The following is an 18,930-nucleotide window of genomic DNA, read 5'->3' on the forward strand; positions in this document are numbered from 1 at the left end:
AAATTTATTTACCAATCACTTTTAATTGCTTTTTAATGAAATACTATAATTTTTTGTGCTTTATAAATTTATTTCAGCATATATATTTACTTTATATAAATTATAATAAAAATAAAATTATAATAATTTATCATCATTTTAAAAAAATATTTTAAAAAAAAAAATTCTATTAAAATTAAAAAAATTAAAAAATATGTTTCAAAGTAATCTTATGTTTTCCTCCAGTAAATCTTACATTCAAAATAAACCAAACAAATAATATCATTTAATATTCCGTTATTTTACAACAAATATGAATTTTAGGATCACAATTACCTTCTTCCATGTTTGGAAATAAGTTGTGAAGATGGGACCTGGCATGGTAGTCGTTTCGAAGTAGTTCCCATGACCGAGAGAGAATTTTAGGTGGCTGAACAAGAAGAGCGGGGACGTGATTGTTGGCAAGTCCGATATACATATTACGGCCACCTATCAATGGACTCTAGGATCGAATGTTTTGTCAACAGTTATTAGGACGTGATCATATCCTGCCCATTGGGCGGGGTCTCTTAGGTGAGGAGCCTCATTGCTTCTTTCTCTGCCCTGGCTTTCTCCAACAGGGAACTCGCTTCTGAAGAGGACCAATAGGATATAACAGAATCACTGTATAAATTCATTACAAGAATGATAATAATGCAAATTTGTAAATTACAAGTAAAATTAATAGTCTAGTAATTTATCTAATAGCCGCTACAGTGATTTACAAGCTTCAAATTCACAGAAGACACGATTAGACTCTAAAACTACATCAACAAAAATCAGTAACCCTAGAAGATGAAAAGAATCGTCAGAACATGAAATTTTCAATTCACTGACTCCCAAAAACAAATTTGGGAATTTTTCTTTCAGCAAAAGAAAAAAGTAAAACAAAAGAAAGCCTCAGTCCAAGAAAAAAGAGTGAAAATGAAAGCAAAAGAAAGGTACAGAAATGAGAGAGAAAAAATGACTGATTAAATTCAAGGGACATGGGTGACAAGGTGACTTAATTCGATAGATAATTCGAATCTTGTTATCTGGAGCACTCTCATTTTGCTATTGGACGTTAAGGAAAGAAAAATACCGTATCTTCGTTGTAAAGTGAACTCCAAGTGATGTGGTCTTAGTGATATTCAGGAGTGCTCTTAAAGTTGTGCCACGTCTGATCTAGACAAAGACTTGAAGCATGTTTAGAGGATATAACAGAGATAAGGTTTTATTTTAATCTCTTCTTTGTTACACTTTTTTTTTTTCGATTCATCCAACTTAACGATTTTTTTTATTTTAGAATTGGATTAGTTATATAAGAATTGATCCAAGATTTAGAATAAGAGATTAGATCGATTAATTTGTGAATCGATATAAACTGATTGAATCAGGTTTAAAAATTTAATTAATTTTTTTTAAAATTTTTAATAATTTTTATGATATTTTTTAAATATTTATTCAATTGAAACTGATTAAATTGATCGAATTAAAAATTTATCATAGGATAGATCTAATTTAAAAAACTTTGAAAAAAGAAGTTTACTTTTCATTCATTTATAGAGTATGATTAACTTATAATAAATGGTAGTGATTTTTTTTTGGCATAATGGTTTTTGGTCCTTTAATTTTTATAAAAAAATTAATTTTAACTCTCAATTTTAATTTTTTTTCTTTTAACCCTTAAATTTAAACTTTTTATCAATCACCTTAAAATGGAAAGAAAAAATAATATTTGTTAACTTTGCCTAACATAACATACACGTAGATTGTCACGTAGATAACATGCCAACATTCAATTAATTTTTAAAAAATATAAAAAAGTATTTTTTATGATTGATATAATTTTTTTAATAAATTAAATGGTTTTTTAATTTTAACATGGCGTTTATAATTTTTTGAAATTTTAAAAAATTTAATTAAACCACTAATGTGTCAACCACGTGATAATTCACGTGGCAATCCACGTGTATACAAAGTTAAAAACATTAACTTTTTCATTAATTTGGGTGATTTTACAAAGTAAAAAATTAAATTATAGACTAAAATGACTTTTTTTTATAAAAATTAAAGAATCAAATAAGTGGTTATACCATTTTTTCCTCACCGGTTCAGTTTGTTTTTGTCACTAGCATGAAATGTAACCATCAATAATTTAGTAATAGACTCTTTCACAAGTAGATCTGACTTGAATTAAAATTAATTATAAAATTATTAATACTTTATTATTCTTAAAATAAATTGAATTTAATTAACATCTAAATATTAGATTTCGAAGGATAAACCATATTCCAATTTCATCATTAAAATCTCTACTTATGTGAGTTCTTCCCTACGCCAATTTGTCCAATAGTAAAAACTTTAATATTTTTAAATAGAATCTCGAATTTATTTTATAAATAAATAAAATTAAATTAAAAAAGTTATCTCTCATTTAAAAATCTTCCTAACTAAAATATAAAAAAGGCAGGACAACGAGCCAAAAGCTTGATAACAACATTGCATGCCATAATGAGGACGAACAGTAAGGCGTATTAGCCAATGATTCACAAAAGTTGTTATTAAAAAAAGGGTATATTTAAATTTAAAATCTCAGTATTTATAATATTTTGTTAGCATTAATTTTGGGAAAAAAAAGATTTATTTTCTTTCTCACGTTTCAATATGTCATTCTTGTTACATCTTTATTTATACTGTCAGTTCCATGTTATGTTTTATTCTCTTAAAGAGTATTTTTTTCTGGGTAGATATTCTTTTAAGAATATATTTATTCCAACAATACCAAAAACTTAAACTTAAAAAAAAAAATATTAATGGTTCAAAAATCAATGTAAGAGAAAAAAGAAAAGAGAGAAAAAACGCAATCGTATTGTTCTCTATATATGTTTGATTTTATTATTTTTCTCATCAATGAAGTTAAAAATATCAAAAAATCGAAAAAAATAAATTTTAAATTAATTGAATTAAGTTGAGTTCAAGTTGAGTTGAGTTGAATTTTACAAATCGAATAATTTGAATAATAGATTGATATAAATATTATTTGTCAATTTTAAAAATGAACAAAATTAGTTTTTTCCTCAACAAAAATTTAAAATCTAAAAATTCTAAAGAATATATAAAGAAAGATAAAATTTTTCTAAAAATAATGATTTGGAGTTTATTGAAAAAGTTTTCAAATACATATAATTTTAAATTTATGTGCTCTAACATATAATTAGTTATACCGTAACAAAATTTTAATTTGGCATGTTTAGTTTGTTAAGTTAACTCGAATAATTTCACTTAACTCGACTCAAATTTCATTTCACTGAATTCAATTAGGAAAAAATTTTAAATTGAGTTAAAGATGATAAAATAGGACTCGTTAACTTAAATTTTTTTTACTTGATTCGATTCAATGCTAAGTTCTAATAAAAAATCTCTTTTTGCTGATTTTAAAAAAAATTATTTTACAAATTATAATAGATGAATAAGAATTAACTCTACACGAATCACCTTGAAGGATACAAATTTGATAATTAATCAGGTAGATTTTATTTAATTTATTATGATGACAAAAGTAGGATTAGAAATCAGCATAAAAGAAAAAACTCAATAACTAGGATCCGGTCCGGTTCATGACATCCTCATTTATATATTAAAAAAAAACAAATATTTTGGTATGGCTATTGCAATTGTAAACCCTAAATGGGTCGGCAGTTAATTTTGACCAATAGCTATAATGGACGGCAATGAAGAAAGGGGCCAAATGAATATATAATTATTATATATAAAATGAAAAACAGAACAAATTTACCAATAATTTTGAACTTTCTCAATTTTCAGTCGCCCTCCAAATTAACTTTTCATTTAATTAATTAATTAAATTATTTAATAAAATTTAAGAGAATTTTTCAACGAAAGGCAAGTCAGCAAAGAGCACTAAAAAGTCTTTGCCCCATCTTGGAGGCCAGTCGTCTCCGTAGCTTGGAAAAGAAAAACAACAAAGAACCTTAAAATGGTCTTTCCTTCAATTTCCTATTTAAAATTTTTTTAATGTTTTTTTGTGTTTTGAATTATGCTGTTTGAATATTCAAACCATGATGTTGAATTTGCCTTATTTTTCTCTTAATTTTCGTTTATGAAGTACTGGGAAATCTTCTCTCTTAGTTTCTCTGTGGAAAAGGAGGATGCTCCTTATAGTTTCCCATACCCTTTTGCCTGTTCTATGATCTTCTTCGGTTAAAATTTGAAAAAATCTGAGGTGGGCTTTGAATTTTTTGACAAAGCTTCATCCTGCTTAATTTTCCCTTTCTGGGTTTTGTTGATGCTCTCTTATATTAATCAGAATCTAGGTCAAGTAGTCAACTTCACTAGGTTTGCTTAACTTTGTACGTGTAAAAGTTTGATCTTCTGTGTTTTTCTTTGTGAATTTGGTGGTTATCAGCTGAATTATGTGATCTACGTCTTTCCTTTATTATTGCTTGTCTTGGTTTTTCTGGATTTATGAAAGGTGAATTTTATCTTATTTCTCTTTTTTCTTTTTGGAACTTGTTTCAGGTTTAAATTTTGAACTATGGTTTAGTAGATTTGGCATTTTAAGCTGTTATTAGCTGTACAAATTGCTTTCTGCAATTCTCCATTCAAGTTTCGATTTGAGGGGTTTCTTCATGATCATGGTGATGCGTAGCCGAATTTTTTCTGTTCTCGTCAGTGTTTTAGTATGGTTGTTGCTTGGCTGTAGTTTGAGCTATGCGTCTCAAGAAGATATTGATTGTTTGAGGAGCATCAAAGATTCACTTGAGGATTCCTTTGGTTACTTAAATTCTTCATGGAATTCGACAACACTACTGAAGGATTTATTTGTAGATTTACCGGGGATTGATTGTTGGCACCCGGATGAGAATAGGGTTCTGAATATCCGGCTTGCAGATATGGGACTCAAGGGTGTGTTTCCTCAAGGAATCGTAAAATGCAAAAGTATTACAGGCTTAGATCTTTCAAGCAACAAACTCTATGGACATATTCCATCTAATATTTCTCAAATTATCAAGTATGTCACTACCCTTGATCTCTCATCTAATAATTTCTCTGGAGAAATCCCACCGGGACTCGCAAATTGTAGCTTCTTAAACATTTTGAAACTCGACTATAACAGCTTGACGGGTTCGATTCCTCCAGTACTCAGTTTGCTGAATAGGATAAAAACATTTAGCGTGTCTAATAATCTCTTGTCGGGGCAAATTCCATATTTTAATGTTACATTAACGGCAGAGGATTTTGCGCATAATCCTGGATTGTGTGGGAAGCCTTTGGATCCTTGTCAGTTGACTTCAAAAGGCCCTAAAACTGGAATTATTGCTGGGGCTGCTGTCGCTGGGTTGACGGTTGCTGCAATAGGTGTGGCTATTGGTATGTTCTTCTATTACCGTAGAGTATCTGTTATGAGGAAGAAGAAGGATGATGATCCAGAAGGAAACAAATGGGCAAAGAGCTTAAAGGGAGATAAAGGCATTAAGGCAAGCTTATCTAATACCTCCATATCAGATTGAGCTAATGTTCTTTTTTTCTTCTTTCTTTGATTACGGTTTTTTCTATGTGATGTACTTATAAGGTAATGTTATATCAGGTTTCCTTGTTTGAAAAAGGAGTTTCCAAGATGAGATTAAATGATCTTTTGAAGGCCACTAACAGTTTCAGCAAAAATAATATCATTGGGTCAGGAAGAACAGGGACTATGTACAAAGGTGTCCTCGAAGATGGAACCTCGCTTATGATTAAAAGGTTACAGGATTCTCAACACTCTGACAAAGAATTTACATCTGAGATGGCTACTCTGGGAAATGTGAAACACCGCAACTTAGTTCCCCTTCTAGGTTTCTGTGTTGCAAAAAAGGAGAGGCTTATAGTTTACAGATACATGGCAATGGCACTCTCAATGATAATTTGCATCCTGTAGATGATGCTAACAAGGCTATGGAGTGGTCCATAAGGCTTAAAATCGGTATAGGGGCTGCCAAAGGATTTGCATGGCTCACCACAACTGCAATCCTCGTATACTTCATCGAAATATAAGCTCTAAGTGCATCTTATTGGATGCAGATTTTTGAGCCCAAAATATCCGATTTTGGTCTAGCTAGGCTTATGAACCCAATTGATACACATCTGAGCACCTTTGTGAATGGCGAGTTTGGGGATTTAGGTTATGTTGCCCCTGAATATGCCAGAACTCTAGTGGCCACTCCAAAAGGAGATGTCTACAGCTTTGGAGTTGTCCTTCTCGAGTTGGTGACTGGTGAGAAACCTACCCACGTATCCAAAGCTCCTGAGAGCTTCAAGGAAGTCTGGTCGAATGGATTACACAGCTATCAAATGATGGGAAACTTCATGATGCTATTGACACATCCTTGCTTGGGAAGGGTGTTGATAATGAACTTTTCCAATTTCTTAAAGTTGCATGTAATTGTGTATTGCCACCTCCCAAGGAGAGGCCTACCATGTTTGAAGTATACCAGCTTTTAAGAGCTATTGGAGAGCGATACAATTTTACCACCGAGGATGAAATTTTGATGCCTTCAGATACTGGTGATGCTGATTATTTAGAGGAACTTATTGTTGCTCGAGAAGTCAACGAGAGTCAGTGAAGAGCTATGGGATATGGTGAGTATTGTATCTTAGCATAGTGCATGTGTAAGTATTTGCTCTTGTGCATGTTTAAATAAAGGTTGAAGTTACATGTATGATGCTTTACTTACTATTTCAACTTTCTACATCCAGTACTCACTGTAATTGTATCAGGTATATTTTTTAGCATCTACATTAGGTCTTTATGTCTGTTATTTCATATTAGAATCCTTCACCATGTCCTCGAGGAAAAAAAAAACTTTAGATTGATTAGTATCATACGTAATCTTTCGTGGCTTTCTCCCTAAATTATCATGTATGTAGGATGATTAGCTTCACACCAATCAAATGCTGCGTATAATGTAATTAAGATCACTTCACAATTGTGGGATCTGTTTTCCTTATTGATTAATGTGATAATTTCTTGCTGAAGCCTTTTTCTCCTTTTAATTCTATTTGCAGAATGATAAGATCTAGATCAAGTGAATGCTGTGTGTAACATAAACTAGGCATCTTATATGGTGGAACTTAAAGTCGTTTCCCTGTCTTTTAATTGATGAATATGTGTGGTTTGTGTTGTGTGTCACTGCTGTTACTGTTGCACTTTTTTGGATTATGAATCTTGGAATTTGGCATTTGATGCTAATAGCAGAATTCTCGATTGCACTGTTGGGAATCATAGTGCACCTGCATATATGCAGCATGCCATTGGAGGCTAAGTGAGAGTTAAAATTGAATAACTGCCAAAAAGAAACATCTAGATGCATGCTGTTTTTGTTTCTGATAAACTGGCTTTTGCAGCATGATTCTACTTTTCCATTTCTTTTTCTAGAATTGATGCCAAGAAAAAGTGGACCTATTCTGGATTAGGATTTATGCTATTTAGATATATGTATGTGACTTTAAGGTTGGCATATTCCATTGATTTTTTGGTGATTGATGAAATGGAAGGGGATTTGGAGCATTTTTCAAAGGCCACAATCCAAAATCTCAGTTTTAAAGTTATCAGATGAAAATGGAATAGCAAAGGATTTGTGTGCATGTATTGCTTAGGAGTACTTGTTGATTTCAGCATCTTTCAAGGGATTTAGTAACTTTTGTTATTATCCTTCATTTTGTGGGGAGAGCTATACAGTATTTGTAGATGAGTATGGCTACATCTTCTAGTTTTTTCATTTCCTATTGAATGCTTGATGCCCCTCTTCCTGTTGAGTATATAGCATACTAGCTAATTTCATATGGGGTTTCTTGGCCCTTTACGTATTAACTCTAAACATACATGATAAAAAGGTGATGACAAATTCAGTTGGACATGGACATTGGACAGGTTAGGTTCTTCAAAATGTATGTATTTGTGTGATATGAAGGGTGTATAGCGGATTGTCTCTAGGTTGACTCAGACAGTTTGTGGAGAGTCTCTGCGGACCATCCCACACAAAGGGTTGCTTGCAGACCGTTCCTCCAGAGGGTCGTCCATGGACTGTCCAACAACTTGCCACATGTGCTCTAGTGGAGTATAACAGTGTATATATATATTAAAATGAGACAATAAATGGTTTGGTTCTTCAATCATGGAAGCTTGTGGTGTTTCTTCCAAACAATGATGCATGGTTCCCCATGGTTGCTTGTTAAATCCTAACTCGCATTACTGCTGGTCGCCATTATAATGCTTTTGTCCTAATTTCCACCTTACTAACCGACTGCCATTTTATCCAAATTTCTTCAACTTTGTTTGCATTCTTCTCCTTCCATTAACTACTTTATGCAATGCTCCACAATCTCTGTTTCTCACAAGAATCAGAGTGTGTTAAAATGAAGAAATTAGCACCACATACTTCATGTCGCTGTTTCCTGTAATATGTTTATGTTAAAAAAACACCAGTTTCATCAATGGTGGAAAAACTTGATTCAAAGCCACATCCAATTTAATCGGTCTGAGAAAACTAGTTGTTAACTAAACTGATTTTAATGTTTAAAAGATGCATTTGATTGGTCTGCCTACAATGAGAAATTAAATGTAGACGACGGACCTTTTTTCATTATGTTCTAAAAGCGCTTGTAGAGTTAAAATGTGGTTTTTGAAGTTCAAAGTAATTTTCAGCCCAAAACACAAAAAAAGTTAGAATTTTTAGTTTTGTGATTTTTTCCTATTGAAATTTATTTCAAATATATAATTATTATTTGAATTTTAATATTATTTTTTTAATATTAAATATAATTTATATATTCAAATTAAATTTTACAAACAATTCATTTTAATGCTTAAAATAAAATTTATATTTCATATATTAAAATATAAAAATATTATTTTATATATTTTTATGAATATTATAAATATTAATAACTTTACATCATAATTATTTCTTACTTACACATCATTAATATGTAATAAATAATATATTTCTAAAAACATTTACAAAATATAAACACTTATAAATCAAATTTAAAAAAATTTTAAAAAATTTCATACAAAAAATAAGCTCGAAATAGAGGGAGTCATCCTCTCTAATAAGCTAGTTTTTCTTTTTTTAAAATTCTAAGCTCTGGACAAAGACACTAATTGATGAAAGAATTTGAATGAAGGAAAAATATTGCTAGATTGGTGAATTAATAGGTGATAATAAAATTCCAATAAAATATTTAAAATATAAATATAAAAAATTAGACTTAACATTTTTTAATTCTGTTTGTGAGTTAAAGATATTTAACAAGAAACACTAAAAACTTCTCTTTTTCTAGTTTTTGCTTCTTTTTGTTTTGTCACGTTGCATGTTAGCTTTTGGATGGTTACCGTTCGCCTTTTTTCCCTCCATCGACCCTTTCTATCTTCACAAGTGCATAAATAAATTCATTTTAGGCACCCAAAAGAAAAAGTTTACAATTAAATACTCACGTTACATAGTTCAGTTATTTTTATCTCCTTGAAATTGTAGCAGTTAAAATCGGTATAATAATAAATTTAGCCTTCAATTTTACATATTATATCGATTTAATCATAATTTTAAAAATTAACTTCAAAATTTCAAATTTTTTTTATTTGACCCCACCCCACCCCTTCTCCCTCCTCTACAGACTCCGGGTTGAGAAATTTTAAATTATGATTAAATCAATATATATGTAGAAATGAGGATTAAATTTATTATTATACCATTTTTAACGCCACGTTAATTTATTTATGATTTAAGAGAGTGAAAAAAAAATTAGTTTATTTTAGATACCTAAAATAGTGGATGATATTTGTAGTTTGCCCAAAAAAATAATTATAATATCAAACTATACAGCTTTACAAGATATTAAAAGTTTGACTTATTGGAGTTAATATTAAAAAAAGTTTGGTTATAGAAACCAAATTCTCATAAGAAGTACACCGAAATTCCTTGAAACCATCAAAGCTGTCACCAACCCTTTTGCAGGAATCGCCTGAAACATCCAAATTCCATGGAATTGAATTGCTCATCTCCTAAAACCATCCCTGTAGTTTCAACGTTTACAGCAAACGGCTCGGATTCTTCCTCAACCAGGAAGCCTATAAGCTTATGGCCTGGTATGTACCATTCACCGGTTACCAACGCTTTATGGGAAGCCAGGTCCAAAATCTTCGAGAGACTCCTTGATCCACCAAAAGATGCACCCCCTCAGAGCGAATTGCTCACCAAAACTCCCTCTCAAAGCCGAACCACCATCTTTTATAACTTTTCATCTGATTATATCTTGAGAGAACAATATAGGGATCCCTGGAATGAAGTTAGAATGGGCATGTTGCTTGAAGACCTTGATGCTTTAGCTGGGACTATCTCTGTCAAGGTTCCCCATTTTTTCTTCTTCACAAACTTACCTTCTTTCATTTTCTAAAAGCTGCTTTAAACCTTGTTGTTTGTAAAATTAGCATTGTTCAGATGATGATAGCACAACAAGGCCTCTGTTGCTGGTAACAGCTGCTGTTGATAAGATTGTTTTGAAGAAGCCCATTAGTGTTGACATTGATCTCAAAATAGTTGGTTCTGTCATATGGGTTGGGAGATCATCAATTGAGATTCAATTAGATGTTATTCAATCCCTAAAAGGTGCTTTAATCTAAAACCTATGACTTGCCTTTTATAATGTTTAGGTACCCCATCTGGATTCTCCAATCTGTGTCGTGGCTTAAATTTTGTGTTCTTTAATATGGATATTCAACACTCCAACCCCATTTTTTTTTCTCCCTTTAATAAGCATATTTCTCATTTAAAACCTACTTAGTATATGCATACGAGTAACATTTTTCATTTATGGATATATATTAGATTGAGGTTTGGCCATGATGATTTAGCCTTTGATCTGATTTTGTTATTTCATGTAGAAGAATCGGATGTTTCGCATTCAGTAGCCCTAGCAGCTAACTTCATCTTGTGGCCCGTGACTCTAAGACCGGGAAGCTGCTGCTGTTAACCGGCTTTCTCCAGAAACTGAACGTGAGAAATTTCTTTTTGAAGAAGCTGAAGCTAGAAGCAAATTGAGAAAAAGAAAAGAGTGGATAGAAGAAAACTCGAAAATGGGGAGGTAAATCAACTGGAACCACTCTTAGCAGAGGGCCGAATCTTTTGCGATATGCCGGCCTTAGCAGATAGAGACAGCATTCTTTTAAGGGATACCCGTCTTGAAATGCTTTGATCTGTCAACCGCAGCAGAGGAACATCCATGGTCGAATATTCGGAGGTTTCTTAATGCATCGAGCATTCGAGCTAGCTTTTTCAACAGCTTATGTCTTTGCTGGACTCGTGCCTTGCTTTTTAGAAGTTGATCATGTTGATTTCCTAAGGCCTGTAAGTACCTTCCTGCTTTCTGTGCAGGTTTTAGCATTAAATTCATTGCGTCTCATATAGGGAGAGATCAAGATTCCGAACTTGATCATTATTTCAGCATATCCTCATGAAATGGAAGACAAGAAGAAACTTTCAGATTCAATATTGTCTTTCCAGCATCTTCGGTTCACGTTTGTGCTTCAATTTAGGTCTATCTTTAACTTAAGCAAAAAGATTCCTATACTTTGAGCAGGTCGATGTAGGCGACTTCCTTCGTTTGACGTCATGTGTTCTGTACACTAACTCGAGAATCCGGATCAACCATTAATTAATGTTGAAGTCGTTGCTCATGTTACGAGGCCGGAGATCAGATCCAGTGAGGTAAACCCTGCAAAATGCACTGTTATAGAACAAAAAAGCTACTATGTTCTTGATTCCACATTCACTAATTTCATAAATATATGGTTACTTAACATGTTCTCTCTTTCTGTATTATCCATGAAGCAGGTATCAATACATTTTATTTCACATTCAGCGTCCGGCCAGAGGCAAAGGCCACAAAGAATGGATTAAGATCCGAATGTAGTTCCTGCAACAGAGGAAGAAGCACGGCGTATTCTAGAACGCATGGATGCTGAGATGCCACAGCAAAACCAGTGAAGCTGGGGCAGATCAACACCAACTTCTAGCATAAGCAATTGATGGTATCAGCCAAATGTTAAAGATTCTTTGTAACATTAAAACATAAAATTATTGCAGCCTGTTAAATTTTGCCGGCATGAACCTGATGAATGTATCATTCCCCTTGAAATAAATCAGCACACTGCCTCCTTTTGTTTCCCCAAGAAAATTTCCTCTCGTATATTATATATTATATAGAACAAAACTGTTCTGAATTGTACATGGATTTATACAGATATGAAAATAAGAATATAAATAAATATTTGCGACCTTACATTGCAGGACAAGCCATACAAGCTTCATGCAAAACCTAAACCACCCAATTTTGGTAGCTTCTATCTTACAGCTTCAGCAAACAACTAAGGTGATGCAGTCTCATCATCAGAACCAGAACCATACCGCGGTCTGCCCTGAAATCCAGCAAAAGCTTGGGACATCATTGGATTCACTGGGACTGGGAATTTATGGGCAGAACTAACAACGGTTCGTTCATTTATCATCCCAACTTCCTTGCAGACCGTTCAAGAACCGTAAGGAAATCCCTCACCACCATAAAGATTCTAAATGGGTGGGCCTCTTCTTTTGTTGAGTTCCCATGGAAGTATTCAGTAATCTCCTTTACCAGAGATAAGGCCACACTTTCATGGGCTTGAATCCTTATAATCTCTTCCTCGGCCATTTCATAAACTCGTTCATTGATTCGGAAAACTTCTCCAGGCTCTCGTCTGATGCCATTTTTTCATTTAATCTTAGAACGTCGCTGATGTTTTCAATGCCTCTAGAAAGCTTCAAGACATCGCTGTTAAGTACCTCGGAATCCATTGCTGCAGCTTTCTTCACATTGGTGAGCTCTGAACTGAGACTAGAAACAACTTGTAAACCGAGCTTCCTACACCGAGCATCTTCGTTTACAGTGGAGCTTTGAGTTTGGTCAGCATCGGAAAGACGAGCACCCTCAGTTCTTATGATTTCTTGTACAACAAAATGCAGGAGTGTGGTCTTCCCATCCGCACCCTTCACATCAACAAGCTTAAGAAGTGTATCAAGTTTGAAGGCATGGCATCACCACGGTTTGTCCGATATTCATGCGGTTCCCAGTCTTGAGCACAGCCTCTAGAAGCTTCAAAAACATCCTACTGGTTCTCAATTCCTCGCAAGCATTCTGTAAAAGGACAAACCAACAGGATACGGCTTAATACAATTGATAATAAAGCAACAACACAGGTTTTGTTGGTCTACATTAAATCTACAAAATGAAACAAAGCATAAGACTCGTCTTAAAGCAAATGAGGCAATATTCTGTCGGTAGTGAACTCGCACACATGCATTTTTTAGACCATTGAAATGGTTACTGTATTCAACATATTTCAAGAACACATGTAGTTGTACCCAAAAAAACCATATTACAAGAATATTCTTCTTGTTCACATGCTTAGGCAAGCTTATAGACTAAAACCAAGCTGTCAGGTATGAACTAACCTAAAGTCAAGGCACATTTAATTAGTCATTCATATTTTACTTTGAAGAGAAACATGTGATAAAGACTGTGAATAGTCAAATAGATAGCTGTAATGGTTGGTGTTGAAATTTCTAAACCACGATGAAGGATATGGTAGTTGAATGAGTATTCACATTTTAATACAAGCATAAACAAGCAACCAAGAAAAGCTGAAAGAAAACGAGGAAGAAATCGAGAAAATGCGGAGCAGACAGAGATGGAGTAGGTGAAAATTACCTCTAGAGTTTGGAAAGATTTTTAAGGTATTCAACTTCAGACTCGAAGTTAGCCATGTAGAGCATTGCATCCGCCCTTTTGAACGCAAAGGGTATATCAAGAACTGCTTTTAAAAACTTCTCAGCTGGCCCAAGCTTGACTGGTGAATCATCTTTGTAGTCCTTCAACTTGCGTTCTTCTTCCTTGGTCGGAGCCATTTTCAATAAACTTTCAAGAAGTTCAGTGCCGAGTGTATCAGCATTACCTGTACCATCATAGATGAGATTTTTAGTGCCCATACATAATAACTCCAAATATAGGAAACCATATGGCCAGTCATGGCAAGGATATTAAAGCTCAACAAATATCATTTGTAGGCAATACAAACTCAGACTATTGGTTCCCAAAATATGAAATTCACTTATGGTCTTGTATGATACTAACTAATTCCAAAAATATAAGCCGATATTCACATCTAGTGAGAATATTTCTTCAGTATACTCAAAGGTAATCTCAGAGTTGGATTCATTCAAAACAGTCAACCGTTTAAGTTGGGATCATCAGTTAAGCATAGTGATGCAAATTATCAAACCTTTTTCAATCGTAGAAAGACAAACAAAGGATTCTTCAATGGTTTGCACCATAACAATGGTAAAAATGCAAATTTTATATACCTTAAAAGGGAACATGCTTCGAAAGTAGCATCTAAATTTGAACTACTGTGAATTGTTAAACACAGGTCCAAAGTCGTAACAAACTACTAAGTTCAGTGACAATTTCAGCAGAAAACTTTCATTAAGTAATGTTCAAGGAATATAAGGACAAATGAATACCAATTCCATATCCAGCGGACCAGCTTAATGACCTTTGTGCAAGTTATGGACATTTTTAAGTCTAAAATCAACAAAACTTGAACCACAATTGCAATCAATAAACCAAAAAGTTATAAGTGATGATTCCTAAATGGCAATTTCATTACCTTCTAAAAGGGCTTCACAAACTTCCTCGACGGTCACATTGAGTGCCCTCAACAAATTGCTATGTTTGTGCCTTTTTGGGATCCAACACTCTGTTATCTTGGTTTGGTGAAGGAAGAACAGAACGTGGAGTTGCTTGCTTTGGTTTAGGATTCGGTGTTTTTGCGACAAATAGTGTTTCAATCATCTCCTCATTCAACCTGCAGAAGCCAAACTCTTAGACAGTATTCAAGCAAGGAGTAGAACCACGTGAAGAAAACCTTAATTTAACTAAAACTAAAAGATCTGACAAGAACCCCATAGTTTACAATTAACTAGAGGTTGAAATCATACTTGAATGAGCTTGATCTGAGGTGATCCCACACCATTTCACGATCAGAGCTGGCTCGTACTTTATCCCAATGTAAAGGCTTTAACTTGGGTTTTAAAGCCTCCTCCGCATCCTCTTCCTCCACTGCCTCAGACTCAGACCTTGTAGGCAACTCGACTTGAGAAATACTAATTGGGTTGTGTGTCATAAAAGGCATCGAAGGGGCACAAGAGGAGGCGGCTTCGATATCTGTTTTATTATAGATGCTGATGGAAGTGGTTTCTCCCAGAGCCGTCGCTGCTTCGGAGGAGGCGGAGGAGGAGGTGGTGGTGGTGGCGGCGGCGGTGGAGTCAACATAGGCTTCTCTAAATCTCCGCTAACTCTTACAGGAGATGCATCAGGACTATTCTCCGAATCTCTTCTTAGTGATGAAGAAGCTGAAGATGAGAACGAAGAGCTCCTATTGTAATCCCAAAAAGCAACCACCAATGGTGATTTCTTTGGGCTTTTCCCAAAACTTCCATCCGATGATGGTGAAGCCGGTGATAGTAAAGGAGACCGCTCATTCTCATTTTCATTCAAAGCCCTTTCCGGTGATGTCGAGGCTGATGACATTGAAGGATACCTAACAATTGGATTCAACTCACTAACCATTCTTGGAAATTCACTCGGATTATTTACCATGTTCTTCTCAGGAGAAGCCGAAGCTGAACGAACTGATGGGGACCTTGTTCGGTTTCGACCCATATCATTAACCGGAGATCCTTTGGCTGATGAACTAGTTGCAGCTGAAGCTGAAATCGATGGAGTCCCCATATTTCGAACCAAATCCTTGAAATTTCTAATCGATGCATCTAGTTTCTCGATCAACGTTCTATTTGGCGAAGTAGCAGCCGAAGACAGTGATGGTGATCCAATGTTTCGATCGGAAACAACATGTGAATCTGGGTTCGGGATCGACATCGGAGACAACGAAGGAGATCGCAAGCTTCGGCCTTCTGATTTTTCCCTCTCCGGTGACGTTAAAGTTGAAGACGACGAGGGAGATCGTACATTTCCATTGGACGCATTGGGAAGTCGTGGCGAATCAGTTGAAATCCTCCCCGGAGTTGAAGAAGGTTGAACTTGCACGAGTCCTGGAGATTTCGGGTCAGATCTTACCGGACTCGAACTAACCGGCGGAGAAATACTAAGTGAATGAGACCCGCCGGAGGAACTTGAACTCGAAGATGAACACGAGGAAGTACTTGTAGACTCAATGTTTTTTACAGCAATCGTCGCGAATACTCTTCTTGACCCGGATCCATTTCGACTAGGACTATCTCGGCCATCGAGAGATCCTCTTGGTGAATAAAAATCCTCTTCTTCTTCAGCAACCGACTCAACTTCACCGGCTCGAAAGTTCCGACCGGTGCTCTGTCGAGACAACGGCGGTAACGGCTGGAGCTCCGGGGAATCCATTTTCCTGGGATCAAACCTAGCATTGGCCGGCGAATTATTGGAGCCATCTCCGATCCCGCCTCGGGAATTTACCAACGTACCCAAATAAAGCAACTCGGAACTAGTGGCGGAAGTTGTCCTCAGCTTACGAGCATTATGAACATTGTTGCTGGGGTACAACCTGCTACTATTGTTGGACGTTAAGGTCTTGTTATCGTCGACGAAACTACGTTTCTGCTTGCGGCGGCGGCAATAGAAGAAGAGGAGTAAAGCAGAGACGACGAAAGCGGAAACGGCGGCGACAATGGCAAGGATGAGGAGAGTGCGGGAGCTGTGGTTGGGAGAGGAGCGTGAGGGATGTCGAGGGAGGAAATGTTGGCGGGGAAAGAAGCCAAGGAGGAAGGAGAAGGAGGAGGGGGAGATGAAGAGAAAGAGGGGAAGAAAGGAGAGTCGGGAGGAGGAGAAGTGGAAGAAAAAGGCGGAGAAGAAGGCGGAGGAGGAGGATCAGACGGCGGAGTAGATCCAAATGGCAAGAAAGGTTGATGGAGGATCCGACGGCTATGAATGGGAAAGGATTGACATGACCAAAACAACAAGGAAGAGAAGAAGAAGGAGAAGGAGAGGGAGGAGAGCATCGTGTGTGAGTGTTGCTGTGAATGGATGGGTGAGATTCGTGGGGACTATTTTTCTTCTCTTTTGTTTTCTTGGGAGTGAGAGAGGGAGAAAGGAAAATGAAAAGGAAGGAGGTGCATCCAGCTAAGATTCAGCTGGTGCTGTGGTTGTGCACTTGCGTTGAGTTGAGTTGAGTGAATCTGTAACTGAGTTGGGCTGTTTTAATTTTATTTTTATTAATAACACTAATAATATGCTTACTGCTTATATTTTTTTGTACTGCTGTAGTTTAGTGCTGGTCTAGAGTTTAGAAACTACTGTTAGAGTGCGTGACAGTGACAGGGATGGTCTTTTAAAAAGTCCAAAAAGGGTGGGGATTGTTGACCCACCGACGATTCTTCCTACCACTCGGATGCTCAGCTCAGTCAGTACTCAGTACTCAAATCGTATCCTCAAGTTTAACGGGTTTCCCAGTCAGTCAGGCCTTGCCCCTCCTATCGTGTAGCATTAACACAAGTTTTTATGTTTATTAAATAATATGTTAAATTTAGTTTTTTATTTCAATTAATTTAGTTAGGTGTTATTTTCTGTTAAATTTATTGATATAATATTTTAAAATAAAAAAATCACTTAATAATTATGTAAGAAAATGATGTTTAATAAACTTGAATTAATAAAAGAATATTAACAAAATAAAATGACTAAATTTCTTAAGAAATAAAAGGACTAAATTTTAAATATATGAAGAGTACAGGTACTTTAAGTGTATTTAACCTAAATAATAATATTATTGGAGTGTTTGTTAAATAGAGTTTTGGCTTTTTTAGTTGATTTAGACACAAATAGAAGATTGAGTAGTTAAACTCTCTAATTGTAGTGTTTAATGAATGGAGGTTTGCAAACGTTTGTTGAGCTAAAACCTAGGATGAACAACTTTTTTCATACCTTATTAAGAATGAGATATATAGGATAACGTCCGATTTACTCAAAAATTACTCAAAAAACCCTTAATATTTATCAATTTCCACGAGGTCAATACTTGCAAATAAAGAACTTAAGGAATTTATTTATTTAAAATTTTAAAAATATTCACTAATTAATTTCCACAATAGATTTTTAATTCATTGATAATAGTGTTTTATTTCAATAATTTCACCCGATAAAAACTAAGTATTATAAACAAATAAATATTTAAAAATAAAATGTGTCATATATTTATTTGTGATTTTACACATATCAGCTTTAAGCTATAAGTTAAATTTTACCAAATATTTTCAGTTGACCAAATCAATTAATAGAATCAGTTGATCAAACCCAACCACTACAATCAGCAATCAACTATCAACTCATTTCCAAATATTAACATAATCTTTTTAATTTAGCCTCTCTGGACAACGGTAGTAAGTTAATCTTCCATCTATTATTAATTTCTGACTACTTTTTTTCATTATTAAACTCCCAGTTTCACTTTAAACCCGTAATTGGATAATTTAATAACAGAAACACAATTATTGAAAGAAACAAGTTTAAAGAATATGCGAGTAACTTGACTGTTTTACGCAGCTGAAAATAAAAATGTAAGGAACAGCTGTTTGATAAGATTTTGTCCTTAAATCTTATATTAGGAAAAAAAAGTTATCCTCCCTGGAAAACATGTGCCCTAACATAACATATGATTTGCCTAATTAGTACTTTCATTACCGTTGTCTCGCTCTGGGAGCATTCATCATGCTATCATTATTGTCTTGACATTTAACCGTAATCCATCACTTCCTCTTCTTCTTCCAACCCCTTTTTGTTTGCAGTAATCTC

The 18,930-nt window shown here is 34.6% G+C and overlaps 3 pseudogenes; 2 read left to right on the plus strand and 1 right to left on the minus strand.

The window, feature by feature from the left end:
- The first annotated feature begins 4,153 nt into the window (after positions 1-4,153).
- Positions 4,154-7,035, plus strand: LOC121223789 (probably inactive leucine-rich repeat receptor-like protein kinase At5g48380; annotated as a pseudogene).
- A 2,968-nt stretch (positions 7,036-10,003) lies between these two features.
- On the plus strand, positions 10,004-11,957 carry LOC121223152 (acyl-coenzyme A thioesterase 9, mitochondrial-like; annotated as a pseudogene).
- A 263-nt stretch (positions 11,958-12,220) lies between these two features.
- On the minus strand, positions 12,221-17,354 carry LOC121223153 (formin-like protein 1; annotated as a pseudogene).
- Between the last annotated feature and the right edge of the window lie 1,576 nt (positions 17,355-18,930).

The sequence above is a fragment of the Gossypium hirsutum genome, chromosome D11 (assembly GCF_007990345.1).
Source record: "Gossypium hirsutum isolate 1008001.06 chromosome D11, Gossypium_hirsutum_v2.1, whole genome shotgun sequence".
NCBI classification, from domain to species: Eukaryota; Viridiplantae; Streptophyta; class Magnoliopsida; order Malvales; family Malvaceae; genus Gossypium; species Gossypium hirsutum.